Consider the following 22,092-nt stretch of genomic DNA (forward strand, 5'->3'; position numbering starts at 1 on the left):
TTCTATAGCAGGGAAAATCTAAAGCATTAAGAATGAGAAGGGGGGCTTTTTATTGAACTTGTTTGGTAGGGCCAGATCTACTCCGATAATTTTACCCTCTGATACAGTATTTAGGCATCTATACACTTCTAGAATCCTGTCACTGTCGATGCTACATTTAAGTGACTGATGTTTTCACCTCTCTAATTTTATTTACATTTGGCAGCATATTGCTCTTTACTCTCAAACATTTTAGATAGCATCACAGTGCCATCACCTGCCTCGTAAGCGCAAGGTGCCAAGTTTGATCTCTGGTACAAAAAATATATATATGTATGTATATATCATCACAAACCAGTCAATTCCTATACCATAAACATAAAAAAAAAACACAAAGCAAAACAAACTATTTACAACTTATAATACAATGTTAGCATGTACCTCATTTAATTGATTTCATTAGAATTTATTTTATCTGGATTCTTATTTGGAAAAGAAAAGGAAAAACAATGGTAAAAATTAAATTCTTTGTCAGTTTTAAGCTATTGCTATTTCTAGATGTTTACAGAAAAATGCAACAGCCTTATTTCAATGCTTCCAATTTTCTTTGTAAAATATGTTAATTGATGCTCAGAGTATTCTGAATTGTCATACTAGTGGACATCTCTAGCACGCACAGGCATATTCAGTACTACTTGCTGATCTGCACCTTTAAAGGTTCACTGGGCTTGTCCCCAACATTTTTATTCCACTTAAGTTATTAATGTAATTTCAAATATTAGTGTGTAAACAGATAAGTAAACCAATAAAATACAAGTGTAAAAAGAAAGTGATTCATTGTGTTGTCTCTATCAAAATTAAGAATGTCTGATTGTGCTTCATTAAAGATGAGTCATTACAATGACTGAATCAGATATAGTTTTGATAACTGAAAAGGGTTGGAGGAAAATGAGTGACAGTCTAGAAGAACTTTTACTTTTAGATTGTTTCACAAAAACTTCATATTACTATGCCAATTTAGAGATATAAAGATTGGAAATCATAAATATCAGGATTGTGGGAATGTTTTATAGAATAAAGATAAAAGGGAAACCCAACTAGGCATTGACCTAGCATCACTTACTGGCAAATAAAAAAGAAAAAGATGTACATGGATACACACACACACATTAAATAAAAAGGGAAGGTATTTATTTATAATTTGTTATGAGTTTTTTGACTAAGCAACTACTGGCATTAATCAAACTGGACAAAACAACATCTACAATAACTTTTTAATTACCTCCTATTGTTACCTAAGAAGTTATCAGTGCAGCAAAAGAAATCCTTTTTTGAGAGCCAAATTTACGACAATTTTCAAAATATCAAACAAAAAATGCTAAAATGCCTGCACTGCTTAAAGTAGGAATCAATTTTCAGGACAAGAACATTTCAGGACAAGAGCATTTAGAAATTCAGGCTCACTAATATGGGAAGATTTTACCCAAGTGCCCCACAACAGTCACAATTAACATCAGTGCAGCTGTCGACTGATCTGGCATTTGTGAGAGCACAAAGTAGGTTTTATATATGAAGGCTGCTGCCATCAAACTGCCAGGATGAATCTGCCCCGTGTGGTAATATTTTCATCCAGATTAATGGCTTCTTTTTGCTGGAGTACATTTATTTCTGTCACTAGGGTCACATGTTATCATATAACCCTCCACAGATAGCACTGGCATTTCTATACTCTGCTCTGATCACTTAATACATGCGCATTTGGAAACATCAGAAGCACACATCACATTTCTCTGCAGCACAAAAACAGGAGAACAAAAAGACTTGCTAAGCAAATTGCCTGTCTCCGTGCCTCCTTGATAGGAATAGTCAAAAACCTACTTAAATATTTATTTTTAATTCCTCTGGCTAAGATTCTAACATGCACAAATACAAAATGCATAGCTTTTTAGTGTTGAGAGATGTCCAATGCAACAGGCAGTACATTTTACACGTAGGTCATCTGTATGGGATTTTGTAAGGAAGTAAAGAAGGTTGGGCTTCTAGTTCCTGGGGGTTCGTATCCCTGAGACTAGCTCAGAAATTTTCCTTCTAAATGAAGAGTTTCTAATGTTTTCTTTTCTTCTACTCATCATAATAAGCAAAGAAATAAGTCCTTTGCTTACTGAGTCTATGTGATGTAACAAGTAGTACTGAGAGAAAAAGAAAAATATCATGCTCCAGAATGGATCTGTGTTCTAATTTCCTAGAACATGCATTTCTTCTACATAATTCAGAGCAATTTACCAAGGTGGACGGGGAGGAGAGAAAATGGAAAAAAAGTTTTCTTAAGGTATTTAAGTACAGAGGAAATTGGAAATATATAACCTCACTCAACATTGTAAGTCAATGCCAAAAAAAGACATACATTAACTTTATCCTCCACATAATCTTTCTATATTATTTCACTAGGAATTACTAAGAAATGGGTGAAAAGCGCTGAGTACTTTTGAACTATTTTACGTGGTATCCTGGTGGTTCAAATTGGGAGTATTTCAGGCTTTGGATGGCCATTCAGTATTACATATATATGCTGAAGGAAACAAAAGTCTGAATAATTAGTAAGAATTTCCAATTTCTTCTTAATTCCCAAGTTTCTTCTTAATGACATTGAGAGTATGGCTAAAGATGAAAACACAAGCAAGATGTGCTGGTTAGACACTACATTTTCTCTTATCCAATGCCCACATGGAATTAGACTTTGTGCAAGAGCTCCCTTCCATTCGCTTATGTTAATCTATAGAGTGTGAACCTATAAATCAAAACAAGACTCTCTTTAGCATGTTCTTTTTAAGTGATCACTTTTCTTTTTATTCTAATTATAAAAACAATGCATATTCATTATAGAAAATAAAACAGAGAAGAATTAAAAAGAAATCATATGAACTCCGTTGCCCAACTCAATGACTATGAGCATTTTATTGTATTTCGTTCCAGATTTTTTTCTGTGTATTTTTAGCAAGTTTTTATATGCCTAAATTTTATATATTTAACCTCATTTTAAAAGATAATTCAGCTGTCTTCTAATTTCACTTTCTGTAGTTTAATAAATTTTCATCAGTCCTCAGCATACTTTGATTCCTTGGGGAAAAAATTCAGTAAAATAATAACCAAAATTAGACAGTACACATATTTAGTGTCCTAAATAAAAGAAAACCTCCCATTTTTCATATGAGATGATCCCTATAAAATATAAGGTTTTTTAAAAAATAACTCATATTAACTTTGAAGACTGAAAATTAAACAGTTAAATGCCTACGTATAGTATATCCTTCCCTTATTTGCATGCACATGTTCACTCACATTATATTATCCAGCATATTTAATTTAGAAAGTGATTTTTCTTCTCACATTTCATTAGGTACACCCTAGGCACAAAAGTGTCTTTATTGTCACCAGAATCACTTTTTTAGTGATACTTTCTCAAGTAAATCATCTTCCCTTCTAGGTTGTGGTATAGACCTTTTTTAAATCCATGAGTGACAAGTTGAACAAAAGTGAAAATTCACTAAAACGTGGGACAGTGTATTGCACAATCCTGCAGGCATATAATTGTCACCTCCATCACAAAGACATTCCTGTTGTGGTCTTAAAAAAGGCTTCTTTACCAAAATGTCCAACATATGTAGTTGTGAGGTCATGCTCACTAAATTTGTAACACCAAATTTGTGTTAAATTTCTCTTTTGAAATCTGATTTTGACACGTGACTTCTTTAAGCATCCTAAGCAAGAATTCATGAAAGCTATTTTGATGTTCAAACTAAAGTAAATGAAAGATTGATCTGTAATAGGAGAGCCTTTGTAAGAACCTGAATATATACAATAACCTCTTTTTTAAGGGATAATATTTTGGGGGAAAAACTCCTTAACAGTAGAGGAAAAAATAGTGACAAGAACCCATCAATATCCCATTATAATTCTTCTCATAGCTTATTTTTGTTTGTGTTTTGCTTTTCCTGTTCATCCTTTGGCTAATATCACCCAACACTGAAGCCACCACATAGCAACCACACTTGAGGGGGGTGAATCTAAATGACAACTTCTAGTACAGTACTGAGCAACAGAGCATTCTGCAATGTAGGTATTGAATGTTGTGAATCAGTGCTCTCTAGTATGGTAGCCACTAAACACCTGCAGCTACTGTAATGTGACTAGCACCACTAAGGAATCAAATTTTTAGTAATTCCAACCTGAAATAGGCACAAGGAGTGGGTGGATTCTGTTTGGTACTGCCGATCTACAGGAGAAGAAATAGTCTTGGCCCTTTCTTTTAGAACCACAGTGCTACCAGAGTGAATAGAACCTTTTCTTAAAACAAAAAAATAGGTAAGCAATAATAATTTGTTAGATGAATCCTATCAAGTCAGGCCTCTCTTCCTTACAAAAGGCATCAGGGAATTATTATAGGGCATCAGGTTGTCCTGTGTACAGGGAAACTAAGAGGCCTGCAACAGGTTAACTTCACTACAAAGTTGCCACTATAAGACCATTCACAATTCAAGCATTTATTTCTTATAACACTTCCTTTGAAACCTCTGGGCAAACATGAAAAAACATCAGAGAGGCCATTATTTTATGTTTAAACAGTCCTAGAATTCTATTGGAATAGTCAGTTGAATAAAGTAAATAATATAAACTGGACATATAAGATTTTATAATCCTATTTGCTATAAGAAACCTAATAGATACATATAGTTTTACTTTAAAAAAATCATAATTTTATTTTCAGTAAATCTTGTAGCTTGGAAAAAAATCACAGATGTTTAGAGAAAAAGCAACTAACAAGTTTTAGAGTAAATTAAAATACAAAATGTTGGTCTTAAATAAAATTTTGAACAAATTTGAGGGCATGTTGGCACCCCAAATCTCTGTCACAAAAGAAGGGTAATTGTATGCATATAAAATGAACAACATAAATAAAGTTCAACCACCTCACTCGTGTTCAATTTCTCATTTCATTATTATCTATAGATTTCACTTTTCACAGCATCCTTTCAAAAGAAAAAACTCTAATATGAACTAAGAGGAGAGGCAGAAGCAAAAGTCAAGGTACAATACATATTTTGAAATGGTGCCACAGGAAAAGATATAGCACTTTTTCCATCCACTTTCATTTTCTTCACAACAAATCTGTCGTTTAAGACTAAGATGTTAAGATATGACTTATCCTTGCTGAAGCCATCTCCTTATAAATGCAGATCCCCATAGGCTTTGTAGTCCTGATCTCTTCCTTCAAGTTGTTCCTGATTCAAGCAGATAATTTTGCTCTCTTTAATCCAGTGGAACTAAATAAGTGCCTGGCACCTCAGAAAGAATTTAAGGAATACAAATTGTCTCTCTAGGCAAGTACAGGTAGGGTTCTAGTCTCTTGATGCTTTAAGTATTTCCTATATAACTATGGAGCCTCTGAGAACAGCAAAAAAGCAATCAGGGCAGATGTATGATTCTGGGACTTTACCCACAAACTATACAAGATTTAAGAAGGAAGATTAAGGTTCACAGAACACTGCACTTCCAACTACAACCTGTGGCTGCTGTTACGGCCTGAATGCTCACTTCTCCAAATTTGTATGTTGAAGCTCTAGCTCCCAGTGTGATGGCATGGGGAGATAAGTCCCCACAAGGGATTAGTGTCTTTCTAAGAAGAGACATCAGACATTTTGCTTTAGGCCCCCACCCTCCTGTGTGCATGTCCAAAAAAGAAATCATGTAAGCACACAGCAAGATGGTGGCTGCCCACAAGCTAAGAGTCTCAGACAGAAACTGACTTTTCCAGAAGTGAAAGAAAAGAACATATGAGAAAAGAAGGAACAAATGGAAATGAAGTCTTTGCATATAGACAGGGGTCGAAGGGTTAAAGGGAGGGCAGGGGAATAGGAAAAAAATAAGAACCAAGATGTGTCACGTACAGATACAAATTCCCAATGATGAATGTCATCATATTGTACACCTAAAAATGTACCAATAAACTTAATGAATAAAAAAAAAAAACAGAAAAAAAGAAACCAACCTTTCCAGTACTTTGCTCTTGGACTTCTCAGCCTCTAGACTGTGACAAATAAATTTCTGTTGTAAGACATCTAGTCTGTGGTATTTTGCTTGGCAGCCCAATTAGACTAATACAACTGGATCCCCAACTTGGGTTTTACAGTTGTCCACTCTATATACCAAACTCTAGAGGAAGAGTCAAAAACACCCACAGTGAATACACAATGTCATCCCAACTCAGCCATTAAATGCTCACAACTTAATTTACATTTAAAACTAATGAAGACTTCTATTTTCTACCCTAATATGAAGAACAGAGGCTAGATTTATTATCCCACCTGCAAAAAGGACTACAAAAAAGTGAAGATACAACAAAGCAATGATTCATTAACAAGGGATCTAAAATACAAGAAATATTAAAGCAAGTCACCAAGAAGAAGGAAAAAGATATCAGATGGAAATACGGGAATACAGAGAGGAATAAGGTATACCCAGAATACACTTTCTATATAATAAACATATAAGTACTGTTATTTTTTAATATTCAAAAATATTTACTTATAGGTAAAGATAATTTATATACAATAATAATGTATTATAGGATTTTTAGCATATGTAAAAGTAAAATGTAGGTCACAGGTAGCACAAAGACTGTACATACAGATACTAGGTTACTGCACTACAAACGAAGAGGTGTTAACACTTGTGGACAGATTTTAGTAAGTTAAAATTATGTTAAAAGTTTAAAAATAGTCATTAAAAACAAAGAATTGCATCTAATAAGACAAAAGAGGAGACAAACTAGAATTATAAATAGTACTTAATATAAAAAAGGCAGAAGAAGAAGTAAAAAGGAACAAAGAACAGATGAGACATATAAAACAGATAATAAGCTAACCTGATAACACATTAAAAGTAAATGGTGTAAATAAATCCTCAATGAAAAGGTAAAGATTGGCAAACTGGAAAGAAAAAATAATCAAGGCCCAATGATACCCTTTTATTCTAAGAGAATCACTTCAAGCCAGACATGCTGCTGTATACCTATAACCCCAGCACTTTGGGAGGCTGAGGCAGGAGAATCCCCAGCCTGGGCAACTCAACAAGGTAACAAGACCCTGTCTCAAATTTTAAAAGGGTGAGGGATGTAGTACTGTACAAATTCCCTGAGTTCCATCCCCAATACCACACACACACACACACACACACACACACACACACACACACGTAATCATTTCAAATGAAAAATATACACTGCATCAAAATAAAAACAGTGTAATAATGCTTCCATTAAACATGCATTTTGTACCTTTAGCATCTTGCATGTAAAACTCTGCCAAGGAACTTTCATGATGTTAGTTAAAAATACTATAGGAAATGTCCATTAAGTTTATTTTTTCTCTGTTATATAAAATCACCAGCGATGGTATAATTCATTGTTACAAATTTCAGTAGAATCATATAGTGTATTCTTCACAGAATTCAGTGCCAAGAAAATGTCTGCATGCCATGTAAATGCATGTGCTTTCCTTAATCAGATAAGTATTACATGAGCCAAAGTTTTCCCTTTATATCTTGGCTAACTAACAGAAAACCGAAAGCCTAATTTAGTTCCAAACTCTAAAATTAAGTCTAGGGACTGGGGATGTAGCTCCGTGGCACTGCACTTGCCTGACAAGCACAAGATACTGAATTCAATCGCTAGTACCAAAATAAATACATAAAATAAAATAAAGTCCATCCCAGGCACTTAGCAAGATTCTCACTCCCTTCTTCTAATGGGTTTTTGACCCTTTCTAAAATTATTTTACTTGTACTACAATATTGAAAACTACTTTAAATTCCTTTTTCTTAAAGAGGTATAATTTATAACAGAAAGAACACCAAGAATCAGGCATGAGTATTTGCTTTACCACTTACAAGATATGTGACCTAAATCACAGAAGTTGAGCAACTGTTGCACCATAAATTGAAAATAACAGCGGTTGCTCTGCCTTCCTCTCAAGAATGGTGATAAAATGTGAAACTTTGCAGATTCAACACATTAAAAAGCTACATTAATATTAAACAAAGTTAAAGAATTATCAAAATCAATGTGGTTAAATTTTTACCCAAAATCTGATCTTACAGTTATATCCATATTATCTACTCTTTCATCTGTGATAAACATTAAATCGCTTAAAAGTTAGATGGGCCAATACAGATTTATGATCTGTTCTAAAAGAGAAGCAATCAAATGAGAAGCTAAAACCAGGTTTTAGAACTCTGAATGCAGAAATAAGAACAAGGAAAACACTGGCGCTCTCAGGTGAGTATGGATGAAAGAAGGTATAACCCAAACCAGGTCTGGAGCCGAAACAGTATTAAAGATGGGCCCCCAAAGGCTTGTGAATTCAGGTGTACACTTGTTATTCCTTTCATTGTCAATTAACATTTCTGCATAAGAGGAAAAAAAGGGAATAAGGGTACAAGGACATAAATTGCTCTGATATTTTGTCAAATGCAGAGTTGCCTTAAGCAAATCTATCCAGTACCAGACATTCTGCTCAAAGCAATGACGATTTTCTCTCTGGCCTCAGGCAGAGCCTTAGTTGTGAGGTTCACATTCCAAGTGGTCAAAGATAACTGCAGCCTGATTTTCACAGGAGTGAAATAACTGGCGGCTTTTCTATTAAATCTGTACAGTAGAAAGTAAAACAAGAAAAAAGAATTAAGGTGGTATAAAGGTGGCATAACCAGAATATGATCAATCAAGAAAGAAAAGGGCGACTATTGGATGGAAATAGTAGATACAGTTTAAATAGCTGTAACATAAAACAGTTCATACAATAGATTAGTGGTTGTCATTCTTTGGCAAGATTCAGAATCACCCATGAAAATTTTTCAAAATTCAGATGCCAAGCTTTTCAACTCCCAGAAATAATATCAGTGCGCATCTGATGTATCTCAGTTTGAGAATCTCCAGTGTTGGCACCAGTTTTTGATATGAACGAATGAAAATACAAACGTGTGAGTTTAAGTAAGAGCCACGGGGTCCTGAATTTTAACTGGAAGAGTTAAGATGCAGTTACTATTCATTTTACCTTTAATTCAATGACGCAATCATTTCCTAGCTCTCAATACTGAAAATATGTAAAAACAATGACCCACTCACAGCACTAAGCATCTCCTGTGATCAGAGTCATTTCTAAATGGCATTTCCCTCTAAAAGGAGCAAGCTCCTAGAGAAATAGTTGATCCCAGGACCAAGGCAAAACTAACAACACATCTTAAGGTGAGCCTGGAACGTCTTGGCACATCAGAAAAAAAGGACATGCACAAAAGTTGTACAGTCATATTAAAAAGTCTCAGGATTGGGGCCAGTGATTTAGCTCAGTGGTTCCGCTGCCTGCCTTGCAAGCACAAGGACCAGAGTTTAATCCCCAGTACCCTCCCCCAAAAGTCTCAGCATTAAAAACATGAAGAAAACTGACAAAAAATAGGAACAAGTAGAGCATGATATGAACAATAATTGCAATTAGATTAAAGCATAAGTATATTTAAAACTCCAAGTTCAAAATATAGTAGTTCTCTGTATTAGTGGGTTCAACCAACACAAATTGAAAATATTTGGGGAAAAACAATGTATCTCTAGCCAGGAGTGGTGGCACTCACTTGTAATCCCAGCACTCAGGAAGCTGAGGCAGAAGGATCGTCGTGAGTTCGAGGCCAGCCTGGGCTACTACATAGTGAGAACCTACATGGAGGGCATACTCTTAAGTGAAATAAATAGGATACATATGTGTGAATACTGAATAGTTTCTCTGGCGCGAGAAACTGAAAGTATAAATGAGGATCAAAATGTATAATAGAGGACCAGGGATTTAGCTCAGTGGTTCCGCTGCCTTCCTCGTAGTGCAAGATCCCAAGCTTAATCGCGGTACCAAAAAAAAAAAAAAAAAAAAAAAAAAAAAAAAAAAAAGGTATAATAGATAATGTGAAATAGGGAAAAGAGATCCAAAGGGGAAGGGGAAGTGGGAGAGATAGAGGAAAGGAATAAATATGAATAAAGGAAAGAAATGGAAACAAAGACTTTGTAAACAGGGACAGGTGGAGGGCTTGAAGGGCAGGATTATGAGGAAAAAATAGGAACCAAGATATATTATGTAAAGGTAAAAATTCCCAATAATGAATGTCATCATATTGTATACCTAAAATGTACCAATACTTAATAAAAAAATGAATGCATAACTAATATCTCTACTGAACATATATATGGACTTTGTAAATTGTTATTCCTAAAACAATTCATTATAAAGTAATTTACATAGCATTTACATTACATTAGGTACCACAGTTGATGTAGAGATGCTTTAAAAAGTATATAACCCACATCAGTGTGTGGGTTATATGCCAGTGGTGGTGAACCTATGGCATGCATGCTGCAGTTTGTATCATTGAAAGCTCTAAACGGTTCACTAACACTGTTATATGCAAATATGATGCCATTTAATAAGACTTTGAGCACCATGGATTTGGGAATCTATGGGAGGTGCCAGAACAACTCCCTGTGAATACTGAGGGACAAACATGTAACACTAAAAGAAAATCTGATTGCCTTTGAAGAGTGCCAGAGAACCAACTAATTGTTTTGAAAAATCAGTAAATGAAGGTAAAGAATTACTTATTTTGCCTTTTGTAAATGTACAAACCAAATTATAAGGGCAAGTTTCTATTTTGATAAAAGAATAAATTGTTACAATTTTATAGCCCCTACTGAAACAATGAATCTAAGCAAAGATCTTCAGTTAACTAACACCAATAAACACAAAGAAGTACAAATATCACATGCCTACCTATGAAGTATTTTTGCCCTTCACACACTTCCTTACCCAAAAAGAAAAAGAACATTAAAACTGAATCTTACATATTGTACTTCTAATTTGATTTGTAGGAAAATCAAGGGATAAAGAAATATGCTGAACAACTTTGTGTAGATGCAATAAACAAAATTGGATGGTGGAAAACTATGGGACAAAGAGTCCAATTTCATGGACAAATAAACATCAGGAAAAAATGAGATTAAAGGAGAAGCTATAGGTTAAAAGAAACTCGACTTGCCAACAGTTATAATTCATGGATTTAATTTGGCTCTTGAAGCAAGCAAACAAAAACATTTTTTTTTCAAAATAATAAAACAGCTATAGAAAATGTGGATGTTAGCTAGATATTGTTAGTTCTAAAGGTATTAGTATATATTTAGGTACAAATACAATACAATTGTGATTATCTTTTTAAACAGTCCCTGTCTTTTAGAGATATATAGTGCAATCTTTATGAAGGAGATGAAATAATGTCTACAGTTTCCTCTAAAATGATCCATGGCAAGGGGATGGGTGAGATTACAGATGAAAGAACACTGGCCATTAGTTAATAATTGTTGAAGTTGAGTGATGGGAACATGAGGGTTCAATATACTATTCTGTCTGCTTTTGTATATTTGACATTTTCCTCAAGAAGTTTAAAAATGTCAAAAGTAAAAACACAAAGGAAAAAATACAAAATCATAGCATTAAAGTATATATCTGGGTTATATTTGAGGAGGCACAAAGAGTAATGCTTATAAGAGACCATGAAGGAGACTTCTGGGGTACTGGCAAAGTTCTATTTCTTGATTGGAGTAACAGTTATGCAAGTGTTTACTGATAATTTATTGATCTGTACATTTGTATTTTGTGTATCTCCTGATGCTATACTTCAACTAAGAAATACTTCAATGGGTATGCAGAAAACTACACTACTCAGCAATAGGAGCATAAGGAAGGAAGTATCCTGTAAGATGGAAGTATCACTTTGCAATGTATTATAATAACCACATAAATTCATGGTCTTTGAGAAAAAAAAACAACAATATGGTAACAAAATTGTAGTCTACAGTTTAGTGGGAACTAAACATGAACCCAGACCCACAACACAATCAGGATATATTAAATGTAGGAAGTATAATATAATAAAAGTAGCAGCAGCAGCAGTAAGTATTTATGAAGAACCTATCATATGCTACTTGGATTAAAGGTAGTTATACATTTTTTTAACTAAACTCTCAAATGAAACAACTTTCACTTAGAATATTAAATTCATACTTGCTAGGTCACTAGCTAGTATACTTTTATGTACTGCTACACTATATAATAAAAGATGAAATGAGTTATTAATAATTTAGTAAAAAATAAAATTAGCAAATAAATATGCAACTTATTTTGAAAAGGTCAAAGTAGATTGAGAGGTCATGCTGCTCAGTGGTGAAAGACAAGATTTCTGATGTGAGTAGGTCTTGAATTTGAATCCTTGCTCATCTACAAGCTGTGAAACAGTATGCAAGAATTTAATCTTTCTGCACCTTAGTTTTTATATTTGTATATGGGGCAACAGTACTGTCAACTGTGAATACTATGATTAAGTAGTCTTAATTGAACTCAGCTCAATGTATAATACCTGCTCATTTCGCGTTAATCACTTTGTATTTGTTATTGTTATAAAAGGATTTCACTCAGCAATATCCTCTTTAGTAACATTTCAAATATTCCTCTAGAATAAACACGAAGATTACAAAATTAGAAGATACTTCTCCATCGATTATGAGACAGACAGAAAGACAGGGAGGGGAGCAAGGGAAAATAAATAGAGATATGGCACAGCACAGGTAGATGGCTAAGAATTTAAAAAGAAAGATACCAGAAAAGCTAAAAGCAAAATATGATTTCTACAATAGTTCCAAGTCAAAATAATAAAACTGCTTCTGAACTGTAAGTTTACATGCCAAGGCAAATTTAGAAGAAATTATTCAGTAGTCATAAGCCACTGGTCCATAAAATCAGGTCATGTGGTACAAAAACCCATGGGAAACCCATCTGAACCAGAGAGCCAGGAAAAGTACCTTAGCTCTTATCTGAAGCAAGTACCACTTACCTGAATATAAAGAAACAGTATCAGGCACCGGATCCTATCAGGTAATTCCTGAGGGTACTACTGGCCCTGGTCTCTCTGAATCTCACAGCTTCTTAGAGCTCACAGGACTTTTAAGGTATTTAAATATGCGGTATATTTTGACAACAGCATGTTTTATAAGTCATTTGTCATCAGCAAACTTTAGACAAGGTTAATGAAAGTTCTGTCGCTTTAATGTCTAGCCGGCTTTAAATTACAAATGTCATGTGCCATGACTAAAGAAAGGGCACAGTAATAATACCATAAACCATCATCTCCTGGGACATACAGGTAATTGCATAGCTCATTAAAAAACTGTTTTAATTATTAATTGACCGTGTCAGAGTTGTCCTTTGAAGTCAATTTTAATTTTTTTTTCCTTGCAAGCATTATGATTTCAAGCTGACCTACAGAACTTTGTGTACTACCTAAAAAAATGGCAGGGCTAGTGTCAAAGAAAACTCTCTAATACTTGGAACTATTTTCAAGTCATTTGCAAAAATTTGTTTATTGGAGAGAAGCAAGGGTAAAACATTTTTGGACAGGTCTGATTCTCTTGGTGGGAAACCACTGGACAAATAAATAAATACAACATCCCAGTGCTGAGTGAGTACTCATGTCTGTCAATTTCCTTCTGTGATGATGCAAAACAAGGACAAAAAAATGCTTGCAAGAAACTAAAGTGCAATCTTATCAGAACTTAGGTAAAGTTATACATTTTGCCAGCTAAATTATTTATTTAATAATTCATTCTAGAAATAAGCTGATTACAATTGCCAAAGCTAAGTAATCATCATTCAAAATGAGGAGTAGTAGTAATTCATATACCTAAAATTATCATTAGGTTTACTATTCTGGTGAAGAGCTAGAACTTACTTTTAAAAAAATCAAGAAATATCAATGGATAAGAGCATATTCCCACAAAATAGCCCAATGGCAAGCCTAAATAAGAAAAAGACAAGCATCCATAATGTCAGATGGTAGAGTTCAAACCGATTGATTAGCAATTTGAGATTTCACTCTAAAAAAATTTCTCAAAGTCTGGATCTGATTAATTAATCTAATCTTTGATGAATACCCTTCCAAACAGATTCTGTCAACCTTAAATGTGAATGATTCATTGTATGATAAATATTTAAAGTGAGCAAGTCTGGGAGCAAGTTTCTAAAATAGGAACCTTCTTACAACACAACCTAAAAATCAACTGACACGAGCAGCAGATGGTTAGGGTGCAGCAGCAATTCTGACCTCAGACTATCTCCATCAATACAAACCTTGACAGCAAGTTTGTACACCAAGTTCTCAGGGCCATCAGCTTACAATACAAATCCAGGATCAATTTATGGACTCCTGTTGTTAATGACCATGCAGGGAGAATAACACAGAAAACTGACAGCATCCTCAAGACTAACAGATCATCTCCCAGAATGTGAAAATGAGTTGTCAATTCTGCGGCACTCACGGTCTGCACCTTGAGAATTGATAAACAGCAACTACCAAATCTTAATAGAAACTACTCTTATTAGAAGTTGAGCACCTGATTGTCCTTTGCCACACCAAGCAGCAACTGGCAAATAATAGGACAGGAAAAATTCATCCCATTCATAATTCCTACACTATCGGAAACTGAGCAAGCAAATTCATGACACAAATAACATAAGAAATGGTATGTACATAAATATATAAATATAAAAATACACTACAAAATGGGTCTCTACTAAAAAACAAGAGTCAACAAACTTACAACCCCAATTCAACAAACCATATGTTCTTGGACAGCTCCTGAGCTAAGAATAGCTTTACATTTCTAAACAATTGAGGAGAAATACAAAATAATATATTGCAACACATGAATATTCTATGACATTCAAATTTCAGTATCTATAAATAAAGTTTTATTGGAACAGAGCCATGCTCATTCGTTTACATATTGTCTACAGCAGCTTTCACACTACAACAGCAGAGTTGAGTAGTTGTGAAAGAGACCGTATGACCCACAAAGCCTAACATATTTACTATCTTGCCCTTTACCGAAAGAATTTGCTAATCTCTGCTACAGTAAAATGACACCTAAATTCCTAACCTTTGATGGCACATTAAGTGAGCTAGCTCCATATCCATAGCAATTCTGATATTTAATAATTTAAAGACATTCCCAAAAGAGATTTAATAATAAATGATAAATATCTTCAGCAAAAAAGGGCAGCATGAGTGTTTCCAAATTGATAATAAAGTTCTGTCTTTGGTATACATATAGAAGTGCAATACAATGTACAATATTTGAATTAAATTGAAGAATAGCTGCACAAGCCATGTTTCTATTATCCAGGTCTTATTTGATTTACCAGGATTAATGAATGCTGAATCAGGTTAGGGTTGTTAAGCTTATCTGGCTTTGCCAATCTACTAAAATTAGGATAATAAAACTGAAGATATGTAATACTGAAGACATTTAAAAAGACATTTAAACTCGTTTATCTTCAATTAAAATATCCACAATACTGAGAATAAACTTATTACGCCTCCTTCACATAAAGGTTAGGTTGAAGAAAATAGCATATTAAAAAGAAATTCAGCACTGCATGAGACCATGGAGTTACATTTTAGAAGACCAGAAATAGCTTGGTTTTCTTGTGATACCAACATTTCACACATTTGTGGAAAAAAAACAACAGGCAAAATACAGAAGCTCAAAATATTCTCTAGCTGACAAAATGCTGTACTAGATTTTTGGCTTCAATAAAGCTAAATTCTCTGCCTCAAGTAGGGAAGGGGAGGTGACTGAGCTTCTTGAAATGAGCAAAATTCTGTGCGGGCATGTTACATTATTCAGTTGTTGAAGCATTGGGGAACTATGTGGTCACCACCTCTGATCAACTCCACTTTTTCAGACTAAAAGTTAGATCATGGCTAAATTCATTGTTTAGATTTCATGAGTTTATTGATACAAACATACAAAGTACAAGCTCCATACTGAAACTATATGAGCCATCTTGGTATTTTATAAAATATAGTATCTCTAATAATATTTATTTGAGGCAACAATTAATTTTATGAGGGAATGATAAAATAGCAACTTCTTCCTCCCCTTGCAGTATAGACTGTATAACAAAATCAACAGATATAGGCCAGGTCAATGGGGTGAGAACAAGTTATTTGGAGTGAGCTATGAAGATGCACTGACTGGTTTGTGTATTGATTCCCAGGGCTCAGTAGCAACCCAGTTTAGTTCCTCTATTTCCCCATTTCTCATAATTTTGAAGACAGAAAGTGAATCTAGTAAATAAGTCAGAAAGGAAAGCAAGAATACATAATTTGAGGGAAAAAAGGAAGTGTAATTTGGTCAGTTAGAAGCTAAAGATAAGTTACACAAAACTACACTTATGCTAGCTCTGCTGAAGGTGAAATATTCACATTCTTCACATGCCAGTCCTTATTCTAAGTGCTGCTGCAGGCTCTCTTCAAAATATTAAACCATCCATCAATGTAAGTGATCCCATTAAACAATCTTTGGGTGTGCCATCCAGCCGAATGAAAATGAAATCCTAATAACTGTTTGAAATGGGAACTAAGTTATTTAAGAGGAAATATATTTCCTAAATGTATCCAAAGGCAAATGACATTTTAACAAAGTTTTCTAATCCCTACCACCAAAATTAATAAATCAAATAAAGAAATATTAGGCTCCTTTTTATTTTTAAGTAGTAGGAAATTAGCTCTTTTCTGTTTTTTAGTAACAGTTTAAAAGGGCATAGTGAAATTCCATAATTAAAGGCAATCAAACAAAGGTCAGATGATCATACATCTATGCTGAAAGGGAAATTCAGGCATATGATTTGAAAGTCTGTGATGTTTAGGGATGAAGGTGGAGAGTTGGATCAGATCATCTCCAAGCTGTGTCTCCAAAGCATATGATGATGTAGGATACATAAAATTAAAAAAAATTATAGAGAGACTATCTCTAAAACATACATGTATCCCTCAGAAATGCTTCCTTTCATACATGCCTTAAAAGGAAGGAAGGACAACATTCAGGAACATGGAAAGTGCATTTTCAGAGCGAAATCACAACCTAAATATTGTTCAGCAGCAACTCTCTCCTAACTGCAGAAAACTAACAGGAAGCCATAGGAATGCAAAGGTTAATCCGTTACTAGGAGTCAGCAGCATGTACCAAAAGCAGCACAGACTTTGAAATCAGATGACCTAGGTTCACACCTCAGCTCTAGTTTTTACTAAACTGTTTGACCTTGAGAAGGTCACTTAGCCATTCCGTACCTCCATTTGCTTATGTGCAATCTGGGACATCTTCCTCATTGAGATATTATAAGGAATAGAGAAAAGAATTATTCTAAGCTACTGAAAACAGACTTGATACACAAACTACATAATAAATTTCATTCCTACCCCTCCGCAATTAAACAAATAATCACCAAACTTGAAAGAGTAAAACACCATGATAGGCTCTGTTTCTCAAATATGACACATGAGGATATTTTCAGTGGTACAAAAAGTTCATACATTTGAACACCTGGAATTTTAATTTAAATGTTTCAAAGTAAGAGACAACCAAACAAAATGAATCATTTTTCACCAACACTGATTTGAATGAGGTTGAATAAAAACATAAATCCATGTAAGGAGAAATATTACATAAATAATACTGGCATTATAAAGATACGGAAGGGGTAATCATACAAGAAAGAAACACTATGTTCTAGAAATATAAAACACAAAAGAAAAGTTCCTATCCTCAAAAATTTACCATCTAAAGTCTACATGAATTAAAGTGGGCAAACCAATGATATATCCCACATAAAGAATTCAGGAATATGTATGTCATATTCAAAAAGAGTGGTGTTAAGTCGCTCTCTTTTTTGGCTTTTTAAACATGTATCACATATAAAAGCTCTTTAAAAATAAATGAGTTTAACAATCATCATGCTGAGTTGTAACATAAGCTGATTTGGAAATCCCTGTATAGTAGCATGTTAGGGATTTGTATTTAAATCTCTCTTTGAATTATCCAGGAAATCATTATTTTCTCACTTTTATTTTCTTTTTAAGGAACTAAAAAAACAAAGGTTTCTACTAGTTCAATAGCCAGATCACCCAAGCCACTTGAAACGACACATGAAACAATCTACTTAAAGCTATAAGATCCAGGAACACTAAATGGGTTTAGATTTCAGCAACTATCATCCTTGGATACTGTTGTGTGACAAGAATAAGCTGAATTTGCATTTGAAAATACAGCAAACCAACTCTCCCTTTCAAGAGAAATGTGAAGTAAAAGGAGAAAAAGAAAAGGACTTCAAAGGTCTTCAAAGGAAAGTCAGAGACTCCTTAAAACCACACACAACCAGCAGGCCCTTTCTAAAACTTTGACATGTCTTAAACATAAAAGGTTTATGAAGCATCTCATAATTCATGCAATGTATTAACTTTTGCGTCTTTAATCTCTCTTTATTCTCTTACCTAATTGCCCTATAATATTTAACAGGACACATTCATAATGTCAAAATTTATCTATACATACTACTAGTTTTAAAATAAATGAAAATCAAAAAGCTATAGGCAACTGAAGCCACCCTGAGAGGGATTCAATGCCCAGGGAACATATAATAGGCACAAGCAGAACAGTAACTGCAAAAGGAATTATATAAAACAGAGTTAGTAAAAAGGTAAGTAGCAGTGACATTCTCTGAGATACTTCTCATATGCTTCTAGAGTTGGGGCCATACAAGGTGAGAGCATATTAATGGCTAATTAGGATCCTATATTAGCTAATAGGCAAGAAGAATAAAGCTTCAAGACCATATCACAAAATCACTCTGTCATATTGACATTCATTTCAACTGTTACTACTGCATTGATTTTCATAGAAGCTCTATGATTCAGCTCCCTGTGAACACTGTTAGAGGAATGCCCACCTGCATCGGTGGCTATGGCCTGCTGCAGAATGGAGAGAGATGACAGAATTAAGAAATGGTCTTTCCTCCCCACAATGTGCTTAGGAAACACAGGGTTGTGATCTAACAGCTTTTAATAGAATTCCTCAGATAGAAATTTTTTAAGTATTAAAAAAAAAAAAAAAAACCTGTTTTCTTTAAAAGAAATATTCAGTTCCAAAGAGCTAATCTTTTATTCCGGTGTTTTTTTTTTTTTTTTTTTAATTTTTTAATCAATGATCCTTAGTTACCTTTCATAACCAGAAATAACAGCAAGGGGCTCAAAGAAATAGGTTGAAAGCTCAGAAAGATTCCTAAGAGCTGCTAAAATATAAAAAAAATTAAAAGATTAAATAAAGGTAACTGGTCTTCATCTGTGTAGAGAAACAAATCCCAGGGTCATCACCACTAAATCACCAGACCAGTGTGATGAGTGCTCCCGTTGATATGGCTATTCTACCTTGACTTTTGAATGTCAAAAATAATATGGACAGAATTGACTAAGCAGTCTCTGAGGTACTGCCTTTAAAATTTTTAACTTTATGGCCATTAAATATTGAACAGATAATTGGATTTATCCCCTTCAGTGCTTTATGGATGTACAAAGTACCTACCTTCTCCTATTTTATTCAAATTAATGGTGCTCTTTTAAAGTGCCTGCCCTGAGTGCACACGATAGCCAACTCATTAAAAGGATGCTTCATCTTCTGCTTACCAACTCTTTTCTCTATTTGCCATGAGAGGGCAAAACCACACTCAAAACCCGCATTGACAGTTAAGGGCAGATCCGTGGAAAGTCACCCTTAAACTTACAATTTTCCCTCCAAATGCAAGTACACACTGTGATTTGGCAGTCGATTAGCTGTTACCACAGAAAACCACAACACAGAATCCATTTATCCTGTTTCTAATTAAAACATTTAGAAATGCTTCTTTACAACTGGGTAGCTCACTGCCACATTTTAAAATCAAGTCTGGAGAACACAGGGGTGCTAGGATCTCTCTGGAGGATTAGCCAAATGAAACCCTGGACTATGTGTTGGACAAGGAAAAAAAATACTCCCCTGGAAAAGCTGTGCAATTCAAGCTAGTGATAAGGCATTTCTATCAAGTATGACTAACACCTACAAACGTACAATCTGAAAATAACTCCAGAGGAGGGGCTACAGGAAAGGAGTTAATGGAAATAATGTTTTCATTTTAAAAAATATAAATCCACAATTGGCATTCCATTGGCCCGTGAACTCCCCTTACCCAATTCTTGTTCAAGTCATTTGCTAGTGTAATTGAAACCTTCTTTGAGAGTCTTTAGATTTCATTTCATGTTTTGGGGACAATGCAGCTGAAAGACATTTACCATCCATCTTTCTTAACATTCCTAATCTAAACAGAAGACCAAATCTAAGACTGTGCTTTTGTGATGGATCACTCACCTCCCTATACAGTAGAGCTTAAAGAGATCCTATTATTGCTTTCAGGACCCTTACAGAAAACATACATTTGTACTCATTTTAGCTTTTACCACTCAGCTCAACAGCATGCATTAATTTTTAAAGAAACAGATTGATTTCAATTAAAGTTTAAAAAAAAAACAAGACTGAAATAACTAATACATTAAATATAAGTGGGAGGGTTGGGTATTCACTTCAGTGGAACCACACCTGCCTCTAAATGTTAAGGTCCTGAGTTCAATCCCTGGTACTGGAATAAAACAATACAGGGGAGAAAAAACATGACATGTCAACAACATGACATGTTAAAAATATCAAACTGTGGGAATAGGATTTACTGCTCCTGAATGAAATACTAAAGATGTTTCAAAACTTTTCCTATGTTTAAGTCTTTTAGTACAGGTCACCATCTGTTAATTTCTTTTATAGCTAAAACAGACAGTAAGGACACCAGCCAGCGAACCAATGTGATTGACATGACTCTACTAATGGACATACTTTTTAAAGGATAGTCTCAATTATTCTATTATATATGCATTCAGAACTATGGTTTTTATGTTTTCTTTGTGATGGAATGTGCACAAGTTCTAGTAAGAATGAAGTTTTAATTGTCACTAGGAAAATGTGAAGGATTAAAGAAAAAAAAAACCTACCTTAGGTACTATTTAACTCGTGGCTAATAATCAAAAAGATTTTACAACCTACAAAACATTCTTCGCAGATGCAGCTAAATAAAGTCTTTATTTCACCACTCACCTAGACCAACTCATCAGCTGTACAAAGTTATCCATCTCTCATATCCACCTCCAATGTTTGTTTTACAAGACATATAATTGACAAGTATCAAAAATATAAGCAAAACTTGCTGACAGCACTGTAGATACTAAATCCATAGTACTTTGGGTATACAATCTACTTTATTTCTTCTTCTACATTGGTATTTCCTACATAAGAACAGAATAAAATTTGGCATATACAGATATCAAGACAACATGGGTTACTTCAAACAAGATTACCTGCTGGAATGAAAGGAGCAATTGTGAAATTTGTTGCTACCCTTAATTCCAAACCTCAAGATCTCTCCTGGATCTATTGAGAGGATCATATGGTTTTTGTCCTTGACTTTGTTAATATAATGTATTACATTTATTGACTTTCATATGTTGAACCACCCTTGCATCTCTGGAATAAATCTGACGTGGTCAGGATGGATGATCTTCTTAATAATCCTCTGTATTCTGTTTGCTAGTATCTTATTAAGGATTTTTGCATCTATATTCATTAAGGAGATTGGTCTGTAGTTCTCCTTTTTAGTTGTATCTTTCCCTAGATTGGGAATCAAAGTGATACTTGCTTCCAGGAATGAATTTGGAAGTATAGCTTCCCTTTCGATTTCATTGAAAAGTTTGAAGAGTAACGGCAGTAGTTCTTCTCTAAATGTCTTGTAAAATTCAGCAGCAAATCCATCAGGGCCTGGGCTTTTCTTTGTTGGTAAGAAAAAGCATTTAATAAAATTCAACACCCATTCATGATAAAAACCCTGCAAAAAATTGGAATAGATGGTCTATACCTCAATTTAATAAAGGCTATCTATGAAAAGCCATCAGCCAACATCATATTGAATGGCCAAAAACTGAAAACCTTCATGTTAAAATCAGGAACAAGACAAGGATGCCCACTATCACCACTTCTCTTCAATATAGTTCTGGAAACATTAGCCA

The 22,092-nt window shown here is 34.3% G+C and overlaps 1 protein-coding gene across 8 annotated transcripts in view; it reads right to left on the bottom strand.

The window, feature by feature from the left end:
* Cadm1 (cell adhesion molecule 1) overlaps positions 1 to 22,092 on the bottom strand; it is a 331,083-nt gene that overhangs the window by 196,172 nt on the left and 112,819 nt on the right. The window lies entirely within an intron of this gene.

This window comes from Fukomys damarensis, unplaced genomic scaffold (genome assembly GCF_012274545.1).
Source record: "Fukomys damarensis isolate Sample0158 unplaced genomic scaffold, DMR_v1.0_HiC HiC_scaffold_16, whole genome shotgun sequence".
In the NCBI taxonomy this organism is placed as follows: Eukaryota; Metazoa; Chordata; class Mammalia; order Rodentia; family Bathyergidae; genus Fukomys; species Fukomys damarensis.